General features: G+C 45.8%; 2 non-coding genes across 2 annotated transcripts; one reads left to right on the forward strand and one right to left on the reverse strand.

The window, feature by feature from the left end:
* The first annotated feature begins 1,187 nt into the window (after positions 1–1,187).
* TRNAV-AAC lies at positions 1,188–1,260 on the forward strand. The gene has a single exon. It is a non-coding gene; the product is annotated as a tRNA-Val (tRNA).
* Positions 1,261–3,190: 1,930 nt separating this feature from the next.
* Positions 3,191–3,262, reverse strand: TRNAG-UCC. Its single transcript has one exon. It is a non-coding gene; the product is annotated as a tRNA-Gly (tRNA).
* Between the last annotated feature and the right edge of the window lie 9,626 nt (positions 3,263–12,888).

The raw sequence follows: 12,888 nt of genomic DNA on the forward strand, positions 1-12,888 counted from the left end.
CTTCAGCCTCCAACTAAAACCTCTCCAGGGCATCATCAAGGATCTACAACCTATCCTGAAGGATGATCCCTCACTCTCACAGATCTTGGGAGACAGGCCAGTCCTTGCTTACAGACAACCCCCCCAACCTGAAGCAAATACTTACCAGCAACCACACAACAAAAACACTAACCCAGGAACCTATCCATGCAACAAAGCCCATTGCCATCTCTGTCCACATATCTATTCAGGGGACACCATCATAGGACCTAATCACATTAGCCACACTATCAGAGGCTCGTTCACCTGCATATCTACCAATGTGATATATGCCATCATGTGCCAGCAATGCCCCTCTGCCATGTACATTGGCCAAACCAGACAGTCTCCATGTAAAATAATAAATGGACACAAATCACATGTCAAGAATTATAACATTCAAAAACCAGTTGGAGAACACCTCAATCTCCTGGTCACGCATTTACATACCTAAAAGTTGCAATATTACAACAAAAAACCTTCAACAACAGACTCCCACGAGAGACTGCTGAATTGGAATTAATTTGCAAACTGGACACCATTAAATTAGGCTTGAATAAAGACTGGGAGTGGATGGGTCATTACACAAAGTCAAACTATTTCCCCATATTTATTTGTCCCCCTACTGTTACTCACACCTTCCTGTCAACTGTTGGTAATGGGCCATCCTGATTATCACTACAAAAGGTTTTTTTCTCCTGCTGATAATAACTCACCTTAACTGTTCACTCTCGTTATAGTGTGTATGGCAACACCCATTTTTTTTCATGTTCTCTGTGTATATATATATCTTCCTGCTGTATTTCCACTGCATGTATCCAATGAAGTGGGTTTTAGCCCAGCAAAGCTTATGCTCAAATAAATTTGTTAGTCTCTAAGGTGCCACAAGTACTCCTCTTTCTTTTTGCAGATAAATTAATGGAGGATAAGTCCATGAATTGCTATTAGCCAGGATGGGTAAGGAATGGTGTCCCTAGCCTCTGTTTGTCAGAGGGTTGAGATGGATGGTAGGAGAGAAATCACTTGATCATTACCTGTTCAGTCCCTCTGGGGTACCTGGCATTGGCCACTGTTGGCAGATAGGATGTGGGGTTGGATGGACTTTTGGTCTGACCCAGTATGGCCATTCTTCTGTACTTATGAAGAGAGGGGTAAAGCCCTGTGATAGAGTTTCTGTAGTGTAGTGGTTATCACGTTTGTCTAACACGCAAAAGGTCCCTGGTTCGAAACCAGGCAGAAACACACTGGCTTAATTTTCCCAGCTCCTACTGGCCTGTCCCTGCTGTTGTAGCAGCAGCAGTGATTTCTATGCTCAAAAGGTCTGTTATACTTCCCCCGCTCCCACTTTTGTCTCCTCTCCCTCTCTGAATGCCTGTGAAGTGGCTTTCCCCATCCCGCTCCCTCCTGGAATGCTTGTGGGATGAATGTTCTGGTTGAAGAGCAGAAGAGCTCCCAGGTAGACAAGGTGTCTGGGACTCTAATTAGGCAGCAATCACACACCCAGAGCATGGACACTGCCCAAGGTGGAGTGTGACCAACCGGATGCAGCCAAGTCATCTCTAGTCGCAGGCCATGAGGTGCAGGCCCTTAAAAGGGGAAGGGGCCATGTGCTCAGGAGAGCACTCATAAGCTTGTACCTCCAGTGAATGCCCTTTGCCCAGACCGCCTGGCCAGTGGTTCTCTGCGTTGTATTTCATTGTGCCTCAGGAAGACTTACCTTCATCGCACCGTCCATAGCTGTGCTGTGGGACACTTACCTTGCAGAATCCTGACATCTCCAGTGCCATGCCTGTCCTGGGAGCATGAGTATGCAAGTGTGAGTGTGACACCCCCCCCCCCCCTTCTTCTTTTGAGCTTAGCTGTCAGTATAATAAACGTGCTGCTTTCTGCCAAACTCTGTTGGGTCATTAGTCCTCCCTACACTGACTAGCTGGCCCAATTTTGGGTAACACCTGTGATAACCCCAACCCCTGCAGGATAGAGGGTGGTGAAATGAGCTGGGAAAAAGCCTTAGCATCAGTATGGGAAAGCTAGAGGACCTTGGCCAGTCACCCTTTGAAGCCTTGTGGCTTGGTCTCCTCTGCCCTTGGAGGTTGGCCTATGGCGGACGGCTCTTCCTGCTGGCCTCCTCTGTGTGACTTGCCAAAGGAGGGAGTGAGGTGGGAATGGGGCAAAAGAGGAAAGTCGAGCTGAGGAAGGCAGGGCAGAAGCTAAGTGCCTCAATGCGGCTAAGTGGGGTTAGTAGAGCGTCACCATTCGTTCTGCAAAGCCTGGGGAGGTGCGGTTGGCTGCTGGGAGGCAGAATCCTGTGCCTGCCTCTTGGCTTCCCAGGGATGGCTACTTGCAGCCCAGGAGAAGGATGGTTCTGGGTGAAAGGAAGACAAGCAAAGCTCTGGGAGGAAGTTTGGGTGCGGGGTGCGGGCTCTGCGCTGGGGGAGGGGGTTGGGGTGCAGGAGGGGTGGCGCTTACCCCGGGCAGTGCAGCTCCCAAAGTGACCGGTACACACAACCCTGCGGCAGCAGCTCCTAGGTGGGCGAGGCCAGGGGGTCTCCGTGCGCCACTGCCTGCAGGCGCTGCCCCCAGAGCTCCAATTTGCTGCAGTTCCTGGCCAATGGGTGCTGCGGAGTTGGTACTCGGGGCAGGGGCAGTGCATGGAGACAGTCCCCCCGCCCCAGGGGATGCTGGGACATGCCGGCCATTTCTGGGAGTGGCATGGAGGGACGGAGGCAGAGTGGGCAGGGAGCCACCTCAGTGCTGCTGGCACATCTCTGCACACCCATTGGGGGAGGGGAGCAGAGGGCCTCCATGTGCTGCCTGGGGTAGGGGCAGTGCACAGAGCTGCCTCCCCTCCCGGGTCTATTACAGGAGTGGATGGGTGGGGTGTTTTGGCCTATAAGGTGCAACACGTCGGACTAGATGATCACACTGGTCCCTTCTGACCTTAAAGGCTCTGAGTCTAAAAGGGAGAGGGAAGTAAAGGGAAAAAAATAAAAAATAATCCAAATGTTGTAATACCAGGATGACTCCACCTGCTCATTGTATAGTCCTGCCCCTTTCTTCCTCCATTGTGTGTTGAATGACCTGCAGGACATTGATTCTCTCCTTCCATTGCTAAACTGATACAATGTGACTGAAATTAAACCAATTCCCAGCAGCAAAAACATCACATCGCTGCATTGGCTGGGAATTGAACCCAGGTCAACTGCTTGGAAGGCAGCTATGCTCACCACTATACCACCAATGCATCTGGCAAAAATGCTGCTTATGCTTGCCCAATGAGGCTAGAGCAGAATTGAGGCGTTTTACTACCTGTTAAAATGTACTGGAGTCTCATCACTAAAAAAAAACCTACCTCTATCTCCACCTGGGTTTGAACCATCAGCCTCTCAATTAGGTCACCAAAGTGGTTAATCACAGACACAGGTAACTACCCTACTTCCCAAGCTTGTCTATGAAGCACCTACAGGGGCACACCTGGCTAGTGAGGGAGGCGCACTGCTGGGGTTATGAGTTCAGGCCTCACCCAAAGCATCCGTTTTCAGTAGCCATGGAGCTTCCCCCACTCACTTTGTCTAATTCACATGGAAACTGCCATATGAGGGTGATGAGAGCAAATTCTAAACTCTGAAATGTGGAGGTGGCCCATAGATTGGGATAAGGGGTTTGAAGAGAAAAAGCTCTAAGGATATAAAACCAGTCTCCACGGGCAGGTACGGTACAACGCCTCAACAGGGAGCCATTTGGGGGAGGAGGTTTCACTTCTTCTGTTCAATGTCCTGAGAGGTATTTTAAGATGAAGATAACACCATGGCTAACAGTTGACTGGCACGTCCTGGGTTAAAGAAAGGAAGGGACTTGGGTTAACAGTCGGAAGATTTGTGTTACCATCACTGTCTGACCCCCCTTCAGTTCAGAGGTTTGTACTTTGTTGGGTGGAATGCACAGACTCCTGGAGAGCAGGAGCAGCTGTTTCCATGGCAGAGAGCCTGGCACTTCGGAGACTTTCTACACTTGCTGTTTTGAAGCAATTCAATAAAATAACGGGGGAGCTACAATGTCCAGTCCAAAATTTCAGCCCCCCCCCCCAGTGCAAAAATGCTATTTGAGGATCTAAACAGGAGGCTTCCGGTGCTAGGACACCTGACCAGAGAGCTCGGGGGGGGGGGGGGGTGTAAGAGCTGCTGACTCTCAGGGTCCTGGGCTAATTCCACTTGCAGGGGGAAGTGTTTTGATTTACTTGATGGATAATGAGCACCAGCTACCAGGGGAGAAGCCCTAACAACCTGCTGCCACTCCAGCTGCTGCCCTGGTGGGGGGGAGCCCCAGGGGGCCTGCTGCTGCTCCGGCCACCCCAGGAGTGCTGCTGCCAGGGGCCACCGAGCTGTGGCTGCTCCTGCTGCCCACGGAACCACAGGAGGGAGATGATTTTTGACAGTGACGGACGCCTCGTCCTAAAGGCCTTTGTCTGCCCCCTTCTAGGGACTGTTTGGTACAGGAATGCAGCCCCCACTCCTGAGTCTCTCCTGGGGAAATAATGTTTCTGTGCAAAACACCAAAGCTTTTGACAGAAAGGAAGAAAAGGAAATGGCCACACAATGGGACTAGGACATAAGGAATGAAACACAAGATGCTTCTCCCATGTGCATTGACTTGGAACCTTGTTGTTTGCGGTGTTGTTGTATCCATCAGGCTTTAGCCATTTTGCCACCCCAAGCACGGTGGCACGCCGCGGGGGGCGCTCTGCTGGTCGCCGGTCTCGCGGCTCTGGTGGACCTCCCACAGACGTGCCCCCCGTGGCATGCTGCCCCAAGCATGTGCTTGGTGTGCTGGGGCCTGGAGCCGCCCCTGGTATCCATGTTGGCAGGGGCGGCTCTAGGATTTCCGCTGCCTGAAGCAGGGCGGCACGCCGCAGGGGACGCTCTGGCGGTCGCTCGTTCAGCGGCTCCGGTGGACCTCCCGCAGACGTGCCTGCGGATGCTCCACCAAAGCCGCGGGACCAGCGGACCCTCCGCAGGCACGTCTGCGGGAGGTCCACCAGAGCCGCCTGCCGCCCTCCCACGGCACGCTGCCCCAAGCTCGCGCTTGGCGCGCTGGGGTCTGGAGGCAGCCCTGCATGTTGGTCCTAAGACACGAGACACAATGAGGAGGGGGTCACATAATATCTTTTAAAGGACCAAGGAAGGGAGTATTATTTACTCCTTCTCATAACACAAGAACTAGGAGGGGTCACCACATGAAATGAATAAGCTGAAGGTTTGAAATGAACAAACTTCCCTCAATCTGCTGGCAATGCTTCTACTAACGCAGCCCAATCAGCTGTTAGCCTTCTTGGCAACAGGGGTACTGTTGACTCATATCCAGCTTCTCATCCACTGTAATCCCCAGGTCCTTTTCTGAAGAACTGCTGCTTAGCCAGTCGGTCCCCAGGCTGTAGCAGTGCAGGGGATTCTTCCTTCCTCAGTGCAGGACTCTGCACTTCTCCTTGTTGAACCTCCTCAGATTTCTTTTGGCCCAATCCTCCAATTTGTCTAGGTCACTCTGGATCCAAACCCTGTCCTCCAGCGCTTGGATTCTTTACATGCTTTCACAGAGTGAAGAGCACATGTTCCATGATTTCATATGGCAGAGTTTTATGCTATAGGGAGCTTTCCCTGTGTGAATTTGACAGGTGAATCAACATAGAGACACATTGTAACCCTTCTCAGGGAGCTGAGGGCTGCGAGTTTCCTTGTTGCCACCTTCCACTAGGAAGAGGGAGTTTTGCATTTGGCAGCTGGATGTTAGTGACCAAACTCACCCAGCCCATCAGGCACTCAAGGACCCTCCTCTGAGCTACAGCAGCCACCTTAACCCCTGAGTTCCTTCAATGTGTCCCCCTCTGGGGTCCAGCCCGGCTCACCAGATACTCAGAGAAATCCCAGATTCTCTCTGCCCAAAGCAATGGTATATCCCAGGTTACTAGTTTTACTGTGGACCACTGCTACTGTATCTCACACCGCACTTGAGTATAGTTATCAAACAAGCAGAAATTTATTTAACAACCGATAGAGATTTAAACAAACAAATGTGAGTGATGGAAACCAACTGTTACCAACTAAACAAAATCAGAAAATGCAACCTACACTTTTTAATAGTTAGCTTTCCTATCTAAGTAGAGTCTCACCTCACACTTCAGTCAATTTCACTGATTGTTAGTCCCTAGGCGCCACGGCCCTGCCTTTCATGAAACGCCACTGGTCATTAGGAATCTCCTTGGTGAACGGACCCAGAGTGTTTTTCTCCACCCTGTTATGAACTGAATCAGTCTTTTGTCTTTATTCACAGAAAGGACGATCTCCTCATTCTCATATTGTCCTTGTCACTTCCACAGGGTTTTGATGTCTATAATTGGTCTTTGATGGTTTTCCATTGGCTTTTCTAGGTTGGTGCAGAGGCTGACAATGGAGCAATACATCACATAACTGGCTAGCAAGGGAGAGGTGCCAATTCCCTCCCACTGGAATGGGCCGTCCCCACCAAGACCTATGATTGGGGTGACTCACTTTCACAACAATACCATATGGGCATAATTTTCCATGTACTTACATTACCCCTTAACTATGACTTGGACACACCTCTCGCAGTGAGTAGGAGTATCAATAATTTACAAGCTTTCAGTAGAGATCTCACTGCTATGCTTCCTGGATAACTATCATAAAAGCAGTGTATTAGCTGTGGGGAGTTTGTCAGGTCTGACACAGGAGTTGCTTGTGAAGAACAGTGACCCCTTTGCCAATTGGCACCAATGAGCTTTTGTCACAGATGCACTGAGCTATACAGTCACCCCCTGATAGAACAGAAAGGCCAGCACAAAAAACAGAGAGAGGAACAATAAGATACTAAAATGACAATGGCTGGAACTCTCCATTTCTCTCAGTCTTTGCATTCATGGGCACTAAGAGCTGTAGCTACAGCTGAGGAACCAGGTGAGCAGACAGCAGGCTCAGCCCTCCATACGAGTAACTTTCTCACATATAGGGAGATGGGTCAAAATTGGAATTGATGTTAAGGCTGTGTCTACACTTCAAACACTGGAAATATTCTTCTGACAACCCAACACTGCCTACACTGGGGCTCAGGTCACATTAACTACTTCTCTCAGTGGAGAGGACTTTTCACACCCCTGAGAGATGTGGCTATGCCAACAGAGCTTTTCTACATCGACCAGCCTTTAGATGGCTTATTGACCTGAAAGACAATGGATTTCAGTCTTATTCTTTATATTGATGGTTGATGAGTGCAGCTGTCCTACCTGCTGGACACATCCTGTGACAGATGTCAGGCCTTTCCTTTGCAAATTAGAGAAGTGGGGAAGACAGTGACCCTTACAGTCTAAGTGGGTAAAAACTTATACAACTTGTCACCTCGAGTAGCTTTCCTTTGAATAGAAATTGACTTAGAAACTAAACAAAATAAATTCTATTTGAAAACAAAATACTAAAATCTATACTGGGCTAATATTCTCTTATACACACTTTCTCACACACATTCTCCCACCCCAACCTTTGGAGTCAGGTTTTCTACCAGAACTCTTTATACTACAGGGGGTAAATTAAATCAAATTAACTATTCAAGATTAGCCACCATTTCCTGTACGACTATCAAAACAAAAAAAAAAAACAACTTTCAGTTTTCCAAAATACTTCAGATTATCACACATTTAGTCTCTTCTTCTTTAACCAATAACTTCACCAATAATCTCATTTTAATAGATAAAAACATATTCAAAGATCACAAATTCTTATCATATATGTTAGTTTTCTTCTAATGCCCATTGCCAACAACTGAACCTTGGCTCAAGATGTGGTTTGTCCCAACCACTTCTAAGAACATAAGAACATAAGAAAGGCCGTACCGGGTCAGACCAAAGGTCCATCTAGCCCAGTATCTGTCTACCGACAGTGGCCAATGCCAGGTGTCCCTGAGGGAGTGAACCTAACAGGCAATGATCAAGTGATCTCTCTCCTGCCATCCATCTCCATCCTCTGACGAACAGAGGCTAGGGACACCATTCTTACCCATCCTGGCTAATAGCCATTTATGGACTTAGCCACCATGAATTTATCCAGTCCCCTTTTAAACATTGTTATAGTCCTAGCCTTCACAACCTCCTCAGGTAAGGAGTTCCACAAGTTGACTGTGCGCTGCGTGAAGAAGAACTTCCTTTTATTTGTTTTAAACCTGCTGCCTATTAATTTCATTTGGTGACCCCTAGTTCTTGTATTATGGGAATAAGTAAATAACTTTTCCTTATCCACTTTCTCAACATCACTCATGATTTTATATACCTCTATCATGTCCCCCCTTAGTCTCCTCTTTTCCAAACTGAAGAGTCCTAGCCTCTTTAATCTTTCCTCATATGGGACCCTCTCTAAACCCCTAATCATTTTAGTTGCTCTTTTCTGAACCTTTTCTAGTGCTAGAATATCTTTTTGAGGTGAGGAGACCACATCTGTACACAGTATTCGAGATGTGGGCGTACCATGGATTTATATAAGGGCAATAATATATTCTCAGTCTTATTCTCTATCCCTTTTTAATTATTCCTAACATCCTGTTTGCTTTTTGACCGCCTCTGCACACTGCGTGGACATCTTCAGAGAACTATCCACGATAACTCCAAGATCTTTTCCTGACTCGTTGTAGCTAAATTAGCCCCCATCATGTTGTATGTATAGTTGGGGTTATTTTTTCCAATGTGCATTACTTTACATTTATCCACATTAAATTTCATTTGCCATTTTGTTGCCCAATCACTTAGTTTTGTGAGATCTTTTTGAAGTTCTTCACAATCTGCTTTGGTCTTAACTATCTTGAGTAGTTTAGGGTCATCTGCAAACTTTGCCACCTCACTGTTTACCCCTTTCTCCAGATCATTTATGAATAAATTGAATAGGATTGGTCCTAGGACTGACCCTTGGGGAACACCACTAGTTACCCCTCTCCATTCTGAGAATTTACCATTAATTCCTACCCTTTGTTCCCTGTCCTTTAACCAGTTCTCAATCCATGAAAGGACCTTCCCTTTTATCCCATGACAGCTTAATTTACGTAAGAGCCTTTGGTGAGGGACCTTGTCAAAGGCTTTCTGGAAATCTAAGTACACTATGTCTACCGGATCCCCCTTGTCCACATGTTTGTTGACCTCTTCAAAGAACTCTAATAGATTAGTAAGACACGATTTCCCTTTACAGAAACCATGTTGACTATTGCTCAAGAGTTTATGTTTTTCTATGTGTCTGACAATTTTATTCTTTACTATTGTTTCAACTAATTTGCCCGGTACCGACGTTAGACTTTAAGGTCTGTAATTGCCAGGATCACCCCTAGAGCCCTTTTTAAATATTGGCGTTACATTAGCTAACTTCCAGTCATTGGGTACCGAAGCCGATTTAAAGGACAGGTTACAAACCTTGGTTAATAGTTCCGCAACTTCACATTTGAGTTCTTTCAGAACTCTTGGGTGAATGCCATCTGGTCCTGGTGACTTGTTAATGTTGAGTTTATCAATTAATTCCAAAACCTCCTCTAGTGACACTTCAATCTGTGACAGTTCCTCAGATTTGTCACCTACAAAAGCCAGCTCAGGTTTGGGAATCTCCCTAACATCCTCAGCCGTGAAGACTGAAGCAAAGAATCCATTTAGTTTCTCCGCAATGACTTTATCATCTTTAAGCGCTCCTTTTGTATTTTCATCGTCAAGGGGCCCCACTGGTTGTTTAGCAGGCTTCCTGCTTCTGATGTACTTAAAAAACATTTTGTTATTACCTTTGGAGTTTTTGGCTAGCCGTTCTTCAAACTCCTCTTTGGCTTTTCTTATTACACTCTTGCACTTAAGTTGGCAGTGTTTGTGCTTCTTTCTATTTGCCTCACTGGGATTTGACTTCCACTTTTTAAAGGAAGTCTTTTTATCTCTCACTGCTTCTTTTACATGGTTGTTAAGCCACGGTGGCTCTTTTTTAGTTCTTTTACTGTTTTTCTTAATTTGGGGTATACATTGAAGTTGGGCCTCTATTATGGTGTCTTTTAAAAGGGCCCATGCAACTTGCAGGGATTTCACTTTAGTCACTGTACCTTTTAACTTTTGTCTAACTAACCCCCTCATTTTTGTATAGTTCCCCCTTTTGAAATTAAAGGCCACAGTGTTGGGCAGTTGAGATGTTCTTCCCACCACAGGGATGTTGAATGCTATTGTATTATGGTCACTATTTCCAAGCGGTCCTGCTATAGTTACCTCTTGGACCAGCTCCTGCGCTCCACTCAGGATTAAATCTAGAGTCGCCTCTCCCCTTGTGGGTTCCCGTACCAGCTGCTCCATGAAGCAGTCATTTAAAGTATCGAGAAATTTTATCTCTGCATTTCGTCCTGAAGTGAAATGTTCCCAGTCAATATGGGGATAATTGAAATCCCCCCCTATTATTGGGTTCTTAATTTTGATAGCCTCTCTAATTTCCCTTAGCATTTCATCATCACTATTACTGTCCTGGTCAGGTGGTCGATAATAGATCCCTACTGTTATATTTTTACTAGAGCATGAAATTTCTATCCATAGAGACTCTATGGAACCTGTGGATTCGCCTAAGATTTTTACTTCATTTGAATCTACACTTTTCTTTAACTCACTTTCTGTGAGTTCATATATCTCAGGATCTTCTGCAGTATGTGTTGGTGGAAGGGGTCTCCTATGTGGGAATCTTTGCATCATGAGGAAAAATACCTCTCGTGTCACACTTTTAATCTTTCAAAGTGAGAGAAGATAGAGGAGAAGTGATGTAAATGCATAAAACACAAGAGAGAACTGTCTGGTCTACACTAAACACATTTATCGGTTAACTATATTACTCCGATGTGTGAAAAATCCACACCACTGAGCAATGTAGTTACACAGCCCTAATCCCCTGTGTAGATAGCACAGTTCCAGGCAAGGGACTGGATAAGGCGCTGGATCACAATCTTCATTAGTGACCAGAGTTGGAGTTTCTATTCAAAAATAGCTATTTTTCTGCAGCTATTAGATTTCCAAAACTGATTTGATTCGATATACATTTTTAGCACCTACAAAGGATAAATTCAACAAAAACCCCACTTCTATTTAATCAACGTCTGCATCATGAAGGGCAGCAGCTCCGATACCATAGGATGAGCTAGGAAAGATCTTCTGTAGCACCTGGGTTACAAAGGCTTTGAACCAAATACATGGGCATTTTGCCTAGTTCAAAATCACTTACCATGGAATTCTCTCCCCAGATCATCTGGGACAATATTGACTTAAACAATTGAACTACACCATGATCATATGCACTTCCTTCAGTTAGTTGGGGTTCTGCTGTTGTTCACCATTTCCAAGTGGAAATTTTAAATCATTGCTGTTTCTTTGTTAGCCTGTCCAGTAAATTGGAGAGTTCTCTAATGCAGACAGAACTGCACTTCAACTTTCTCCATGTCATCATTGACGGGTGGGGAAAAAGCAAAGCTGAAGTGAGAAATGATGACTTTGACAAATAGTCATTTGTCTTAAATTCTCCAATAAATCTGAGCTACATCCTATTAAACTGAACTAATATCCAATTGAGTGACCAAACAGCCTTTAGGAAAGATAGAAACCCACATCACAGAGAGGTAGAATACATGGCAATGAAAGTGTGAAGTGAAATTCCAGAGCAGGTTACATCTGATTATTCAGAATCAGGACAAGAGACTCTCCCATCACATTCTCCTCTGATCCATTCAAACATACTTCACTCAGCACTGTCTCAATAGCCAGTTATGTTATTTACAAAACTTTTAGTATCCGAGCATTGCCATAATGGGAGACAAAACCACTCACACCTTGCCAGAAGTGGCTTTACCAATAGATGGAACCTGGGATTTCAACTCCCAATGAGCACACTGTTTGGGATCCACTTGAATTCCCCTTCCAGATCTTTGACACTTTCATCTCCAGTCATAGCGACACTGATATAGGATTAAAGAACTCAAAGCATCATCTCCAAGCACAGACAGATGAGAACTGTTCCTCACAGGACACTTTGAGAAGTGGATGGATAGAATGTGATGATGATAACCTCTGCATGGCTCAGGCAAAAGGTAACAGTTCTGCAGTGATGGGGAAGGAGGGAATCTCTGCGTCTCCCCATCTCCTTCCAGTGTCACAGAGGCTGAAATTACACTTTTTTTTCCTGCCCCTGCTCCTCTTCATTTAACTATAATTTGAAAAATTCCCATTATATCTGCTCTTCAGCACAACCCAGAGCAACGTAGAACAAGTGGCAATGATACAATCTATCACTGGTGACTAACAATAACTTTGCAATAGGAGGAATGGTATAAATGTGATGCTCTCTGGTTCCTGATAGGAAGGGCACACTCAAATTACTCATGGGATAATGGAGTTGATAGAAAGGACAAATGGGTCCACCTCAAAACAGGGCAAACTGCAAAAGGCAAAAATGGGCCACTCATCTGGTCAAACTGAGGGATAACCATGCTGCAAACAGTTCAAACAGCTTTAAAATTTACTATGTGGGAATCAGGAAAATTATTAAAGAAAAAAAAAGTATTGATAGCCCTAGAGGTGTTTATGTTGTTGATCTACCTTGCAGATTCTTTGATGACTAACATGGGCTAAGTGCCCACAGAAGGTTTTCCCGCACTCACTGCATTTATAGGGTCTCTCACCGGTGTGGATTCTCTGATGCCTAATAAGGTGTGAACTGCGACTGAAGGTTTTCCCACACTCACTGCATTCATAGGGCCTCTCACCCGTGTGGATTCTCTGATGTTGACAAAGGCCTGAGATGCAATTGAAGTTTTTCCCACACTCACTGCATT

This window comes from Mauremys reevesii, linkage group 12 (genome assembly GCF_016161935.1).
Source record: "Mauremys reevesii isolate NIE-2019 linkage group 12, ASM1616193v1, whole genome shotgun sequence".
NCBI lineage: Eukaryota > Metazoa > Chordata > Testudines > Geoemydidae > Mauremys > Mauremys reevesii.